A 13,984-nucleotide genomic window follows, 5' to 3' on the forward strand; every position below is an offset into this window, starting at 1 on the left:
CAGCATCCTCTTGCGGTGGATTGGTGGAAGAGTTGTGGCCCGACCTCTCCTGCCTAAAGATTTCTAGCCCTTGGGGTCGCTTTCATGTTACCCTGCGGGTCACTAGGGTCCAGCAGGCTGCCTCAGGGCATGGAGTGGTAGCCGAGCATCCAGGGCGCTTGCCTCGCATGGGGCAACCCGGGTGTCTGGATTGAACCCAGCCGAGTGGCAAATGCTTGCCCGCAGTAGAATCTCTCCCTCTAAGCCCCCTTTCCCAAATGGTTCCTGTCCTGGGGATCCCCATACCTTCGCGGTCCTCCTGTCTTCCGTGGAGGAAGGTGGTGGAAGCAAGACTCAGCTCGGTATCCCCAACTTTGGCATGATGGAATCCTCCATGAACGGTTTTTGTTTGTGTTTCGGGAACCACATTCTGTGATATTTTGGGGTCATTCCTTCCCCTGCATTAAAGAATCACTCCTGACGGTGCTCAGGGGGAATGTATGGGGTGGAGGGATAGAACCTGGATTGCACATAGAAGGCAAGTGCCCTACCGGTTCCATTTTCAGTGTTTGATCCATGGTCCTAGGTTACTCAGACCCATACTTTTATCTTATTATTATTTGTTTTCGAGCCACATGCAGTGGTACTCAGAGCTTCCCTCTGTTTCTGTGCTCGGGGATCACTACTGGCGAGTCTCAAGGATCCTCTGGGGTGCTAGGGATGGTACCCTACCCTCTAACGTATCTCTCTGATCCTCAAGGCAGAACTTTTGGGGATGGAGCCATAGCACAGCAGGTAGGGTGTTTGCCTTGCATGCGGCCAACCCAGATTAAATTCCCAGTATCCCATAATGGTCTCTCGAGCACTGCCAGGAGTAGTTCCTGAGCTTGGAGCCAGGAGTAACTCCTGTGCATTGCTGGATATGACCCAAAAAGAAAAAAAATGATTAAAGTAATTATCTCCTAATAAAGTAGGAGAGCGGTAAGGGGCTGGAAAACACCGAACTCTTGCCAAAGCTGTTTTTTCGATGATGTTTCAATGATGAGCACACACGGCTCTCCTCCCTGGCCTCTTGGGAATTTGTCATGGAATGACCCTGTGATTTGCTTTCTTAACGCTGTCTTTATTCTTCCTTAAAAAAAAAATTAAAATGAAATAGGGGCTGGAGAGATAGAACAGCGGGTAGGGCATTTGCCTTGCATGCGGCTGACTTGGGTTCAATTCCTAGCATCCCATTTTTATCCTTTGCCTCCCTCACAAGCACCCGAGTGGAGGAGAGGGGGCGACCATAATGCTTTCTGTTGGGAGGGCAACAGCAGTGCTCAAGAAATCGACGGGAGTCCCCACTGGCAATTCCTGGCCAATTGGGTGGCAGTTAATTGCAAAGTCTTGGGATGAGGTGCTGGAGGTCACCTGGGCTGTTAGATGCCAAACTTTGTTAATTTGTGTTTGGGCCACAGTAGTGGTGCTCAAAGGTTACTCCCAGCTCCATACTCAAGGGTCACTCCTGCCAGGCCTGGGCAACCCAGTGGGCTGACAGCAATCCCAGGCTGATCATGCCTTGTTTTGTTTTGGAGGGTGCTGATGGGGAGGGGCCACACCCAGTGATTCTCAGGTTACTCCTGACTCTACACTCCTGCATTGCACCTGGCAGTGCCCGGGAGGCCATATGGGATGTTGGGGATTACCAGCCCTACCCACTGTCCCTGCATCCACTGTCCTGTTATTCCAGCCTGCTGTTTTGTTTTCTTTCGTATTTTTTGTGCCGTAGTGGAGTGTTTAGGATGTCCTCTTGGCTCTGTGCTGCGGATTTACCCCTGACAGGCATCAGGACCACCAGGGTGTGGTAGCCCTATACGCACCCTGGCAGCTACCATGATTCAGACACAAGTCATGTGTTTCCGGGTTTTTTTTCTTTGATCTGGGGTGACTTGACAATTCAGCGACACAGGCTGTGCGTGGATATACTGTTGATGCCCTTTCATTAATTTGGCCCATTATGTCAGGGACACACGGGGTTCTCTTGTCACCTTTTCCTTGTCACCAATCCATGTCTCTGTCTCTGGGAGCAGGGCATTCCAGGTTGAAGCCTGTGGTAATCTCCTGGCTGGAAGGAGGAGCCTTGAGGACTGACAGTTGAGGAAGAATAACAACAGAGTCAAGAGAGCAAATCAAAGGGTCATTCCATGATGGACTGTCCAAGGTAGTGAAAGGCAGAGAGAGCACGGCACAGATGACTGGATCCAGGCGCCCGAGGTCCCAGGGGTCAGCGGCACATTTCACATGAGCTCAGGGCACCCACACACTGTCCAGGACCCGAGCCAGTGAGGGTCCCTGACAGTCACCTGCACACACGGCTCTCCTCCCTGGCCTCTTGGGAATTTGTCATGGAATGACCCTGTGATTTGCTTTCTTAACGCTGTCTTTATTCTTCCTTAAAAAAAAAAAAAAACTAAAAATGAAATAGGGGCTAGAGAGATAGAGCAGCGGGTAGGGCGTTTGCCTTGCATGCGGCCGACTTGGGTTCAATTCCTAGCATCCCATATGGCCCCTTGAGTACCTCCAAGAGTAACTCTTGACTTTATTAACCAGGAGTAACCACTGTGCATTGCCATGTGTAACCCAAAAAGCAAAAAAAAAAAAAAAATTAAAAAAGAGCACTTCTCACTTCACTAATATTAAAGAGGAAAAAGAGTCTGAAACTTATTGTTTTGGGAAGTAGTAAAAATCCCAATAATCTAGTAGTCATATAATACTATAAATCATTTAGGTTGTTGAAAAGGCTAAGTAAGGCCTTTTTACCAGGGAAGTTTGCTAACTGTGAATCAGTATATACTTCCATTCTAGGATGGGTCCTTATGCTCTTTGAGTAATACTTTTGATTTTGGAGGCACACCTGACACTTCTGGTGGTGCTACGGCAACCATTTGGGATGCCAGGGATGGAACTCAAGTAGACCAAATTCAGTACAAGTGCTAACCCACTGTACTTGTAACTCCTGGTCCATACTCTGGGTTTGAAATGTATTTCTGAATCCCCCCATCGAACTTTCCTTGCTGGTGACTTTCCATTGCTCCTGTGTTGTCAGAGGTAGAGCATTAACGCGTAAAGTGCTCTCAGATGTCCTTCGCAGCCTTTCTTCCTCTTCCAGTTTCTGACCACCCTCAGGTGGCTGCTCTCTGTTTTGGTTGTGCTAGTTCCTCTCCAGGGCTGGCTTTTATCCCCATCTTGATTTATTACTTCCCTGAGAAACTCACTGTCCTGTTCCCCACCCACTCCCTACCTGCCTGTTTTACCCGGCTCAACCCTGTTTTAGTTTTCCTGATGGCCTTGTGGGTGAGAGCATTGACTCTACACTTGACTGACCAGTAAAGCATCAGGGGACTTCTTCTTTTTACCTGAGCTCCCAATCCAGCAGCTGCCTCTCCACTCTCTTATGCGAATCCATCCACCTCAAGCCACTGGTTCACCTGGGTGGAGATAATGGTTCTCTGCACATCTGGAGTCTGGCCCTTTAAGGCTGCTTGCAGGACTGGAAGTGACATCACAGCGGGGCCTTCCTGGTGCTTCTCTTCCTGGAAACGGGGTCAGAGAGTCCTTGTTCACTTGGGTGAAGGACAAAGTGGGGTCCCAGTGAGGAAGCGGAACTCTGAAGGGTGATTTTGTCTTGCTGCAGGACAGACCGGGGTGGCCTCCCGTGAGCTCCCTGTGCCTCCCCGTCTCCACACTTTGCTGCGGGACCGCGCTAGCTCAAGGGGCCTCTCGCGCTTATTTTTCTTGTGTTCCCCGATATCCAGGCGGTTGCTGAGGTATGTTGGAGTCTTTTGGGGGGTGCGGAGCTTCTGGAGTTTCGTCGGGGGCTGTAGTGGGACGCGGGGTTCACAGTTGGGAGTGCGTGATCCTGGGGAGATTCTGTGGCCACGGTCACCTTCAGCTCCGCATTGGGGCAGCCGCGGGTGGGTGAGGTGCTGAGCGTGGGGCTTGGGGGCCTTGGGATGCAGGATGGGCCGAGGTCGGGGGCTTGGCTGTCCGGACCCTCCAGCTGACTCATGGGACCTTGCCCAAGTTTCGCTGCTGTAGAATCTTCAGATTCACTTTGAGGGTTAGAGCCACAGCCCCCCCCCCCCACCTGCCCACAATGGCAAGAGACCCTGTTGCCGTCCAGCTTTTTCATTGGCTACCCTCATGGTTCAGGCCTGGGCAGTGGATCTGCAGGTGGCCGGGGTTTGCCAGTGATACTTTTCTTTTGGAGGTATTTCTGGTCTGGGGAATGGGGTGCTCTGCATTCCCGGAGATACCCTAAGGGCTTTCTCTGGCTCTGGCCTCAGATGTTATTCCTGGCAGTGCTCTGGGGGCCGTGGGGATGCAGAGTATTGATTCGTGTCAGCAACGCAAGCATCCTAACAGGTTTACTGTATGTTGGAATAGGAATATCTGCTTCCTCACATCAAGTTGCAAAGTCCTGTCCAGACCCCTGGCTATAGAGGTGAGTACTGGGAGTAAAGGGTCTGTGTGTGTGTGTGTGTGTGTGTGTGTGTGTGTGTGTATACTAGGGTAAAATGGTTTGTAGATTTGTTTTTTAAATTTGTTTATTTATTTGTTTTTTTGGGTCATGCAGGGGGCCCCGGTAACCACTCTCTGGTCCGTGGAGGTGGCCTGAGGATTGATCCGATGATGCAAGGAGGGACCAACCGAAGGAACACGAGACACAAGAGACAGAGTACAGTTTAGAAACAGAGAGAAAAAGGGTCAGGCTTTATTGAGGGATACAGGCTGTTTATATAGGGTCCGGGCAGCTCAGTCAGGAGCAGAAGCAATATAACCATATATGGTAAGGTCAGCAACAAGAGCTTTACCTAACATTCAAGGTAGACATTTGTGAATCAAAGGGTCTTATGGCAGTAGGTGCATCCTGAGCTTTACATTTTGTATATCAAAGGGTCTTAGGGAGTAGATGCATCCTGGAGGTTACTATAGATAAGGCCAGATAAGCTGTCAGCCTGGTGTGTGGCTATAGATCAGGAGATCAGGAAGTCCTGGGAGACTGTCACCAATGTCTGTCCCAAGCAGTTCCTAACATGGGAACCATGGCCAGGGTCAATGAGAGGGCTCTTGACTTCCCACAGGGTCACACCCAGGATGCAAGGGGTTACTCCTGGTTCTGCTCTCAACAATTACTCCTGAGGTGCTCAGGGGACCATATGGGATGCTGGAAATCGAACCCAGGTTGGCCACTTGCAAAGCAAATGCCCTACCCACTGTTCTAGCACTCCAGCCCCTGTTTTTTTTTAATAGAGAGGGGCTCCCCTAGGCAATTATAGCCCAGAATGTGGCTCTCTCAGGAGGACAGAAGGGGGTGCTGATGCATGGGATATCCTGACCTCCAAATCCTAACTGGCTGGGCCTGTGAGAACCTTCTGTAGGATCCGGGAGGAGTCCCCAGTTCAAGCCAGGGCCGACTTTTCTCTCTTGATGCCAAGCCTAGTACTTGTGTTGTGAAAGACAGCACAGATGCCAACCCATTTTGCTTCTCCTGGGGAGACAGAAGCTTTAGGCAGTGTCTCCCAGGCGGGTCTGTGAGCCAGTGCCCGAGGGCGTGGCTGTTCAGAACTTGGGGTTTTGTTCCTGTCCAGTGCTCACAATTCTGACTTCTCCTCCAGGTTGCTTATCCTCTGGAAAAACAGGCAGGAGAAGATGGTGGTGTGATGCCATCGGACACCAACCCCAGGTAGGAGGAGAATGACAAAATGAGATAATGCAGTGATAGGAGCGTCAGGCTTCCCGGGCTGTCTGTCTCTGAGTTGCTTCAGGAATGACCCTGCTGCCTTGTGGGAGCACCTGGTTCTCTACTCTATGAGGCCACGTGTAAATTCCATTGTATTTGGCTTTTGGACCCCTCCCACCTCATATATTACTGGTGCTCCTCTTTACAATAGCCAGAATCTGGATAAAAGCTGAGTGCCCAAGAACAGATGACTGGTTAAAGAAACTTTGGTACATCTATACAGTGTAGTACTATGTAGCTGTTAGAAAAGGTGAAGCCATGAAATTTATATACACGTGGTACTACATGGAAAGTATCACGTTCAGCGAAATGAGTCAGAAAGAGAAGGATAGACATAGAAAGATTGCATTCATTTGTGGAATATAAAGTAAGAAAACAAGAGACTAACACCCAAGAGTGGCCGGGATTAGTACCAGGAGGTTTGCTCCATGGCTTGGAGGCCAGCCAGACATGCTAAGGGAAAAGGCAGCTCAGATAGAGAAGGATGCACCAAATAAAGGGTTTTGGGAGGATCCTCCCCGGATGGGAGAAGCATGCCGAAAGTAGACTATGGACCAAACATGATTTCCACTCAACGCCTCTTGAAAACTACAACACCCAAAAGGAGAAAGAGTACAAAAGGGAATGCCCTGCCACAGAGGCAGGGTGGGATGCGGGGGATGGGGAGTGGGAGGGATACTGGGACCTGTGATGTTGGAAAATGGGCACTGGTGGTGGGATGGGTATTTGATCATTGTATAATTGAAACCCAAGCACAATAATTTGAAAGTCTACATTGTACCTCATGGTGTTTCTCTAATAAAATTTTTTTTAAAAAATATTACTGGTGCTCAAGGATGACTCAAGGACCTTATGGGGTGCTGAGCATAAAAGGCTGGTGTCTGGGTAATTTTTTTTTTGTTGTTTTCTGAACCACATGCAGTGATTCTGGGGATTATACTCTTGGCTTTGCACTCTGGCGTTGCACCTGGCAGTGCTTAGGTGACCCTATGGGATGGCGGTTATCACCAGCCCTACCCACTATCCCCATCCCACTGTCCTGTTACACAGTCATACTGCTTTGTTTCTTTTCGTAGTCATTTTTGTGCCACAGGGGAGATACTCAGGACTTCCTCTTGGCTCTGTGCTCCGGATTTCCACCTGATGTGCCTCATAGGTCCCCAGGTGTGCTGGCTCTGTTTGTGCCCTTGCAGTTACAGTGACTCCGGCCCTAGAGCATGCTGTTCTCCTATTTTGTCCTTACTCTGGAGAGCTTCGTCTGCTCTGTCATATAGTCTCTCATTCACTCTCTGCTCCTTTTGCAGTTCTCGGCATGCACCAGTCACAGGGAAACAGAACAAAGGATCTCTGGGGCCGGCAGAGCTGTTGGGCTTAAGACACTTTGAGAGGCATTTGGGGTGGCCCTGAACCATGATCAGAGTCCTACAGGCACATATGTGCATGCACAGCCTTCAGTCGGTGGCAGGACATTGAGTGTCCCCTTCTCCCTAGAGCATGGGCTGTGGGATGCAGGGGGTGTATGTTTAGAGTTCTGAGCTGAAAGCGGGGTCACTCATTTGGGTCCCAATGATTTTGTGCTCAGTTGTGACTCTCTGCAGTGCTCATAGGAGCAGTGGTGGAATTCCCTGGGGTCAGGAGAAAGTCTGCCACCTTCAGGAACCTTCTAGTAGAGCATCCTCACATTTTCATAGATGCAGCTGTCTTAGAGAAAAGTTGGGACCCGTCTGCCAGGAGTTCAGGTGGAGGCTGGTTTCTCCCTAGGGGACAGACCCTGAGCCCCTCTAGGGCCCTGGGGTCCTGGCCTCACAGCCCACGGATCAGGGTGGGGACAGACCCTGACTCCTGTCCCCTTTGTATGCCGGCTCAGGACACGGTGACCTTCCCTGACGTGGTTGTGATCTTCACCCCAGAGGAGTGGACGTGCATGGATGCCTCTCAAAGAAAGCTCTACAAGGACGTGATGCTGGAGACCTACCAGCACCTGTGGGCCATTGGTGAGAGCAGTGCGGGGCCGACCTTGTCTGGACAGACCCATGTGGGCTCCGTGTGCCAGGCCGTGACTGTGTGTCCAGCAGTAGCTGTGACTGTCGTGGTGAGGACAGCCATGCAGTAGCTTAGTTCCTTCCGTGGTTTTCTTGTTGGTGCTCACTTGGCGATGCTCGGGGCTTACTCTAAGCTCTGCCCGTGGGAATCATTCTCTGTGGTTTTGCATGAATCTGGAGTGTTGGGGATCGACCCAGGTTAGCCCCGTGCATGGCAAGGTCCCTGAGTGTTGTACCATAGCTCAGGTCTCTCTAAAAACTTCTTGGTTCCTGCCAAGGCTGAGTTCTCTGATCACTTCTTGTACTACACATAATTTCTAGTATTTGTTTTGGTTTTGCTTTATTTGGGGCACAACCTTAATCCACTTGTCTCTGTACTGAGGGATCAATCCTGGGGGTGCTCAGGGGCCATGGGGTTCTCAGGATTGAACACGCTTGGCAGCTTACAAGGTTGCTATCTTAATCTTGGTACTGTTGCACCAGGCCCACAACTTTAGTTAATTTATTTTTATTTTTATTATTTTATTTTTTAAAATTTTTTATTAGTGAAACACCAAGAGGTACAGTTGTAGATTTAAAAGTTTTCATGCTTAGGTTTCACTTATACAGTGATCGAGTACCCATCCCTCCACCAGTGCCCATTCTCTACCACCACTAATCCCAGTATCCCTCCCACCCCCCATCCCCTGTTCAGTCTGCCTCTGTGGCAGGGGATTCCCTTTTATTTTGTTTTGATTTGTTTTGGGGTTATACTTAAAAATACTTAGGGATTATTTCTGGCTGAGTATTCAGTTATTAATCCTGGTTGTTGCCCAGGTCATTGTGTGCTGCTGGGGCTCAATCCTGTACATGTGTGCAGTGTCTGTTTCCTGCCTGCCTGCTGTAGGGCCTCACCCCATCAGATGTTGCTCTGTTTCAGTGCTCGCGGTCACTTCCAGTGGCTCTTGGTTCATCCGGAGTCAGGATTTGTCTTTGGAATATGCAATCAGGGATCATATCTGATGGCTTGAGAGACCCTACTGAATGTCAAGATCAAACTTTAATTGACCGTGAGGAAGGCCAGTGCCTGAGCTGCTGGTGGTGTCTGTCTGGATCCGTTTGTGTTTATTTTTATAACCAATATTGTGCTTTGGTCGTCTTTGGCCATCTTTGGATTTGTTAAGCTTTGGGGTTTACTGCAACCCCCCTTTGTTGGGTGTTAGTAACTATGTCAACAGAAGATTTATCACTAATCTGTGATTCGATCTCTGTTGGGACAGGGCATTCTGGCGGTGTGAAGCCCTCAGTGATCTCCGAACTGGAAGGAGGAGCTCTTAAGACTGGGGAGGGGAGTAGAGGCATGTGTGCAGGGGTGTATCTGAGGACCCTCCCTGGTGGAGCTCTGGGAAGTGTGGGGTGCCCTAAATGAAGCTGAAAAATGCTGCTGACCCTGGGTGTCCTCGAACTCCTTGATCCCTTTTTTGTCCTATCTGCTCTGGAGAGCCTTGCTTGCTCTATTACAGTCATATTCACATATGCTGTGCACAATTCCAGGGATGCTCCGTTCCAAGGGAGATGGAGAAAGGATCTTTGGGACTGAGTCACTACTTTCTGAGACAGATTTGTGGCAACCCTGAACCAGGATTTCTGAGTCCTATAGGCACATATGTTACACAGAGTTTTAAGTATTTTGCTGAACATTGAGTGTCACTTTTTCATTCCTAGAACAAGAGCTGTGTGTATGGCGGGGTGCTTAGTGTTTGGGGCCATATCTAGGATCACTTTGTTGGTTTATTTGGGTCTGTGTTCAGTTGTTACTCTGTAGTGCTCACTGGACCAATGGCTCTGAGTTTGGCCCTGGGGTATCTGTGTGTAAGGCTGACACCTGGCAAGAACTTTGTACTATAGATTTCTCACATTTTATCAGATTCAGCTTCCTTAAAATGATTTGTGGAGTATGTCAGCCAGGAATTTTGAGTGAAGGCTTGTTCTTCCTGAGGGGAGACCCCCTGAGCTGAATCATTCTAGATTCCTGGTGGTCTCCTCCTCACTGCCAAGTGAAAATGGGCTGGGGATCGACCCTGACTCCTGCCTCTATATGTGTCCTGACTCAGGATGCTGTGACCTTTACTCATGTGGCCATCACCTTCCCCTATGAGTGGATGTGCCTGGCCGTATATGAGAGAAAACTCTATAGGGACGTGATCCTGGAGACCTATGAACATCTGTGGGCCATCAGTGAGAGCTGCGTGGTAGCATGTGCCAGGAGAGACCCATTAGGAATCTTAGGGACTGGGCAAGGGCTGTGTTGCCATTACTCTGACAGGTCAGGATGTTTGACAGCTGTGTATTTTTCTGTTTCGCTACGTCCTTTCCTTTTCTGTTTTTGTTATTGGGCCAGAACTCTTGATGCTCAGGGATTACCACCGCATTTTACTCAGGGATCACTTTAGGTGGGCCTTGGTCCATCTGAGATGCAGGGCATTGAACCAGATCAACCACATGCAAGCGAAGCCTCCTCTGCATTGTACTGTTGCTCAAGCTCCTGTAAAAAGTTCCTTCCATTGCTAAATTGACTTCTTGTGCTACCCTTCACTTCAATGTGTTTGATTTGGTTTTGTCTTGGGGCCACAGTCCACATTCCTTTTTGCTCTGTGCTGAAGGATTACTCGTAGCAGTGCTCAGGGGCCAATTGGGGTAGTATTTACTACCCCTATTTAGTATTTATACAATACAGATGAGATTAAGTTACACTACAAGTCACAAGTAGTTTTGGAATCAACTCTACTTATAGCCGTGACTCAATAGATATACAGAGTAAACCAATGGCAATTCCATAATAAAATACAAGAATTTTCATCATGCAGGGGCTGGAGTGATAGCACAGCGGATGGGGCATTTGCCTTGCAAGTGGCCAACCCTGGTTCGATTCCCAGCATCCCATATGGTCCCTGAGTACCGCCAGGGATATTTCCTGAGTTCAGAGCCAGGAGTAATGCCTGTGCATTACCAGATATTAACCTAAAAAACCAAAAAATATTTTCGTCATGCATTGTTTACAGGCACCTTAAGAGGTGGTCTCTTTAGAGGCAGGATAGTCAAGATTCAACAGACAACGAAATTTTGGCAAGTATTTTTACACAATACTTTTATTTTTTTTTTAATGTAGGAGCACTGCTATTTATTCAGCCACTGATTAGCTGATTGAATTGTTACACAATAACAATTTTAAAGTTACCTTTATAATACATTTTATACTCAATAATTCAAAACTCCCCCAAATAAAATTTTCTCAAGAACCTAACATTATATTTTGTATGCGTCCAATTTTGTTTTGTTTAGTTTCATTTTTCAGCCCCGCCATGATACTTAGGGGTGATTCTGGGTTCTGCACTCACTTGTCAGTCTTGGTGTTTGCTTGGGAGATCATATGGGATCCGGGGATTGAATTGGACCAGTTGCATGCAAGACCTGAGAGGGCCCAGTAACGTCTCCATTGGAGACTTTGTTGTTACTGTGCATGCAAGGCAGAAAAAGTGAAGATTGTGTTGTTTGTGTACTTTCAGTAACTTCACTGGCTACAGGTACATATGGGCTAGGCCTCTCACCTTTTCATTGTCTCTAATCTCTACATTGATTCTGTAGGGGCAGGGTATTCTAGGATGAAGCCAGCTGTAATCCCGCGACTGGTAGGAGGAGCCCTGAGCCCGGGGAGGAGAGGTGTGTATGCAGCTGAGTATCTGCGAACCCTACCAGGCTCGGGCCCTGGCATCGTGGGTGTGCCTTGAGTGTGTGTGAATCATGATGCTGACCCCAGGGGGCCTCGGGCTCCTGGATGCAGGCATCTGTGCTCTACTCACAGTCCCCTTTGCTCTCCTGGGGTGATCCTGTGCTTTGCTTTCTTGGCTTGTTCCATTCTTCATCATTAGTCATGTGTTCATGAGATTCAGGGTCCTTTGTACCCCTTTCCCTTACCAGCCTGGCTGCACAGCCTGTATTGTTGGGGTGCCCTTTTCAGGAGCAGCAGAACCAACTTGCAACCCACCCTCTCTGTCACTAAGCATGTCTTTTACCTCAGATCATTTGCATGTTTTTTGATTATATGAAGACATTTTGTTTTGTTTAGGTTTGGGGTCTGATGTTGCCAAGGGGTTTATTCCTGGCAGTCCTCAGGGGTTCATTTCGGCATTCCTCAGAATCCTACCCCTGTCAGCCTTATGCAAGGCAGATGCCCTACCTGCTATTCACTCTCTGACCCACTATGAAATATTCTTTTGCTTTTATGTTAAAAGTCATTGAGTGAGCCCATAATAAAGCTAGTTTGTGCTGAAATCATAGTATAGTGGGGAGGGTGCTTGCCTTGCAGTGGGTTTGAGTTGCTGTATCCCATAGGATCCTCAAATATCCTGGGTCTAGTCAAATAGAAAAGCCAAGAGGCTAGTGCGTGATTGCCAGGCTCCTCCCAGCAATACTCCCAAAGGATCTTCCCTTTACTCTGGGCCTGTTTGGACTGTGAGAACCACAGAGATGTCATCTACCTGCTCGGCCTGTTCACCCATGGGTCATTCGAATAATTCTTACCTCACTTGCTGTGATTTATTTCAGAACTCAAACCACAGCTTCAGGATTTGGCGTAGCTGCAATCTGACTTGGGAATAGGGTCACTAAATATGCGTGAGCTGGTAAGATTCACACATTCAAAAATGAATATCATTATACCCAGCGGGATAGCTCAGTGGAGCAAGCATGTGACCTGAAAGGTGGGGGTCCAGGCTCTCTCCCTGCCATTACATCTGTGATCTCTGGACACTGCAAGGAGAAAATCCAGAGTCTTATCCTGGGAGTAAAAGGCACTTATCCTTACTGGGTACTGAAACTGAAAAAAATTCGATTATTTTTCATATCAATAAAGTACTTGAATTTTTTTCTTCTATTGAAAGCAAACACAAGTGCTAATTGTTTCAAAGAACTGGTTTATCATTTCATGTTGTGTATTCAAAAATGAATATGAAACCCCCTCTCTCTGCTCTCTCTCTTCCTCCCCACCCCACCGCCGCCTGAATTTGATGGTCTTAGACTGCTTCCCTGACCCTTGGCCAGCCGATGGCCATGGGTGGATGATGGAGGGAATGAGGGCCAGGCTGGTTGGTATCAATTTCAGTTTCTTCCAACCTCGTCTCAGTTCTTCTCTGATTCTCCTTCCATGAATCTCCTTCATTCCTCTTGGATTTTCCCTCTCAGATTCTCTCTTGATTTTTTTCTCTTGCCGACTCTTACAGCCTTAGTTATCTCCCAAATCATGAGGGAATTGGGGTAGCAATTACACATAGGCGAGGTTATACAATCAATGGATGTATGGTCCCTCTCTCAGAGGAAGCTTCTTCTAGGACAAACTCTTTCAGAAAGAAGACCCACCTAACGGTGACATGCCATCTATGGGTGCATTTTTCCTTCCCTTAGTCCAGGAACCATATAAACATTCATCTTAATTCTGCTCCTTAATAAAATCAGTCATTTTGTATGGACACAGTAATAGATACATTAAGCTGGCGACATCTTACTATAGATCTCAGACTACAGTGCTCAGGCCAGATTAGTCTTTCTTAGCCCTAGCATGGCACCAATATAGTTGTTACTCTTTGGATCATGACAGAATTTGTCCATGACCATGCTCTTAACTTATGTGTCGCTTTGGTTTAGCCCATTTCGATGCCAGGGTACCTCAGAGCTAGCCCTGGGTCCATCCACTCCCTCATAGTGACACTGCCTTTGGGGTGCTAGGAAATAAGGGCAGCTAAGGCTTAGATTGAGAAAGCAGATGCCCAGGTATGAAGTATTATTTGGAGTCAATTAACTCCCAAGTTACAAAGTCAGAGTATTAACTATCTTCCTAGTCTATACAAAAAGGACATTGCTCTGAAGTAACTATGCAAAGGACATAAGGAGAAGATAAAAGCAGTTTTTCACTCAGATTTCTGAGGATTCAGACCTTACAAATTAACAGAGTCTGAGTAGGGTAAAAAGGTGACAGGCCAGTTGGGAAAGCAAATCACAGAGAAGGAAGTTACAGAGAAAACATAAGAATGGGAGTGCCTCAGGAGCACTCTGATAAACCTAAGCTCCCTGTGGCAAGGGAGGAAGGACATACCAATGTTAAACCTAAAGTTTTTAGAGCTATATTCCAAGAAACAGAGGAATG

This window comes from Sorex fumeus, unplaced genomic scaffold (genome assembly GCF_029834395.1).
Source record: "Sorex fumeus unplaced genomic scaffold, SorFum_2.1 ptg000019l, whole genome shotgun sequence".
Lineage (NCBI taxonomy): Eukaryota > Metazoa > Chordata > Mammalia > Eulipotyphla > Soricidae > Sorex > Sorex fumeus.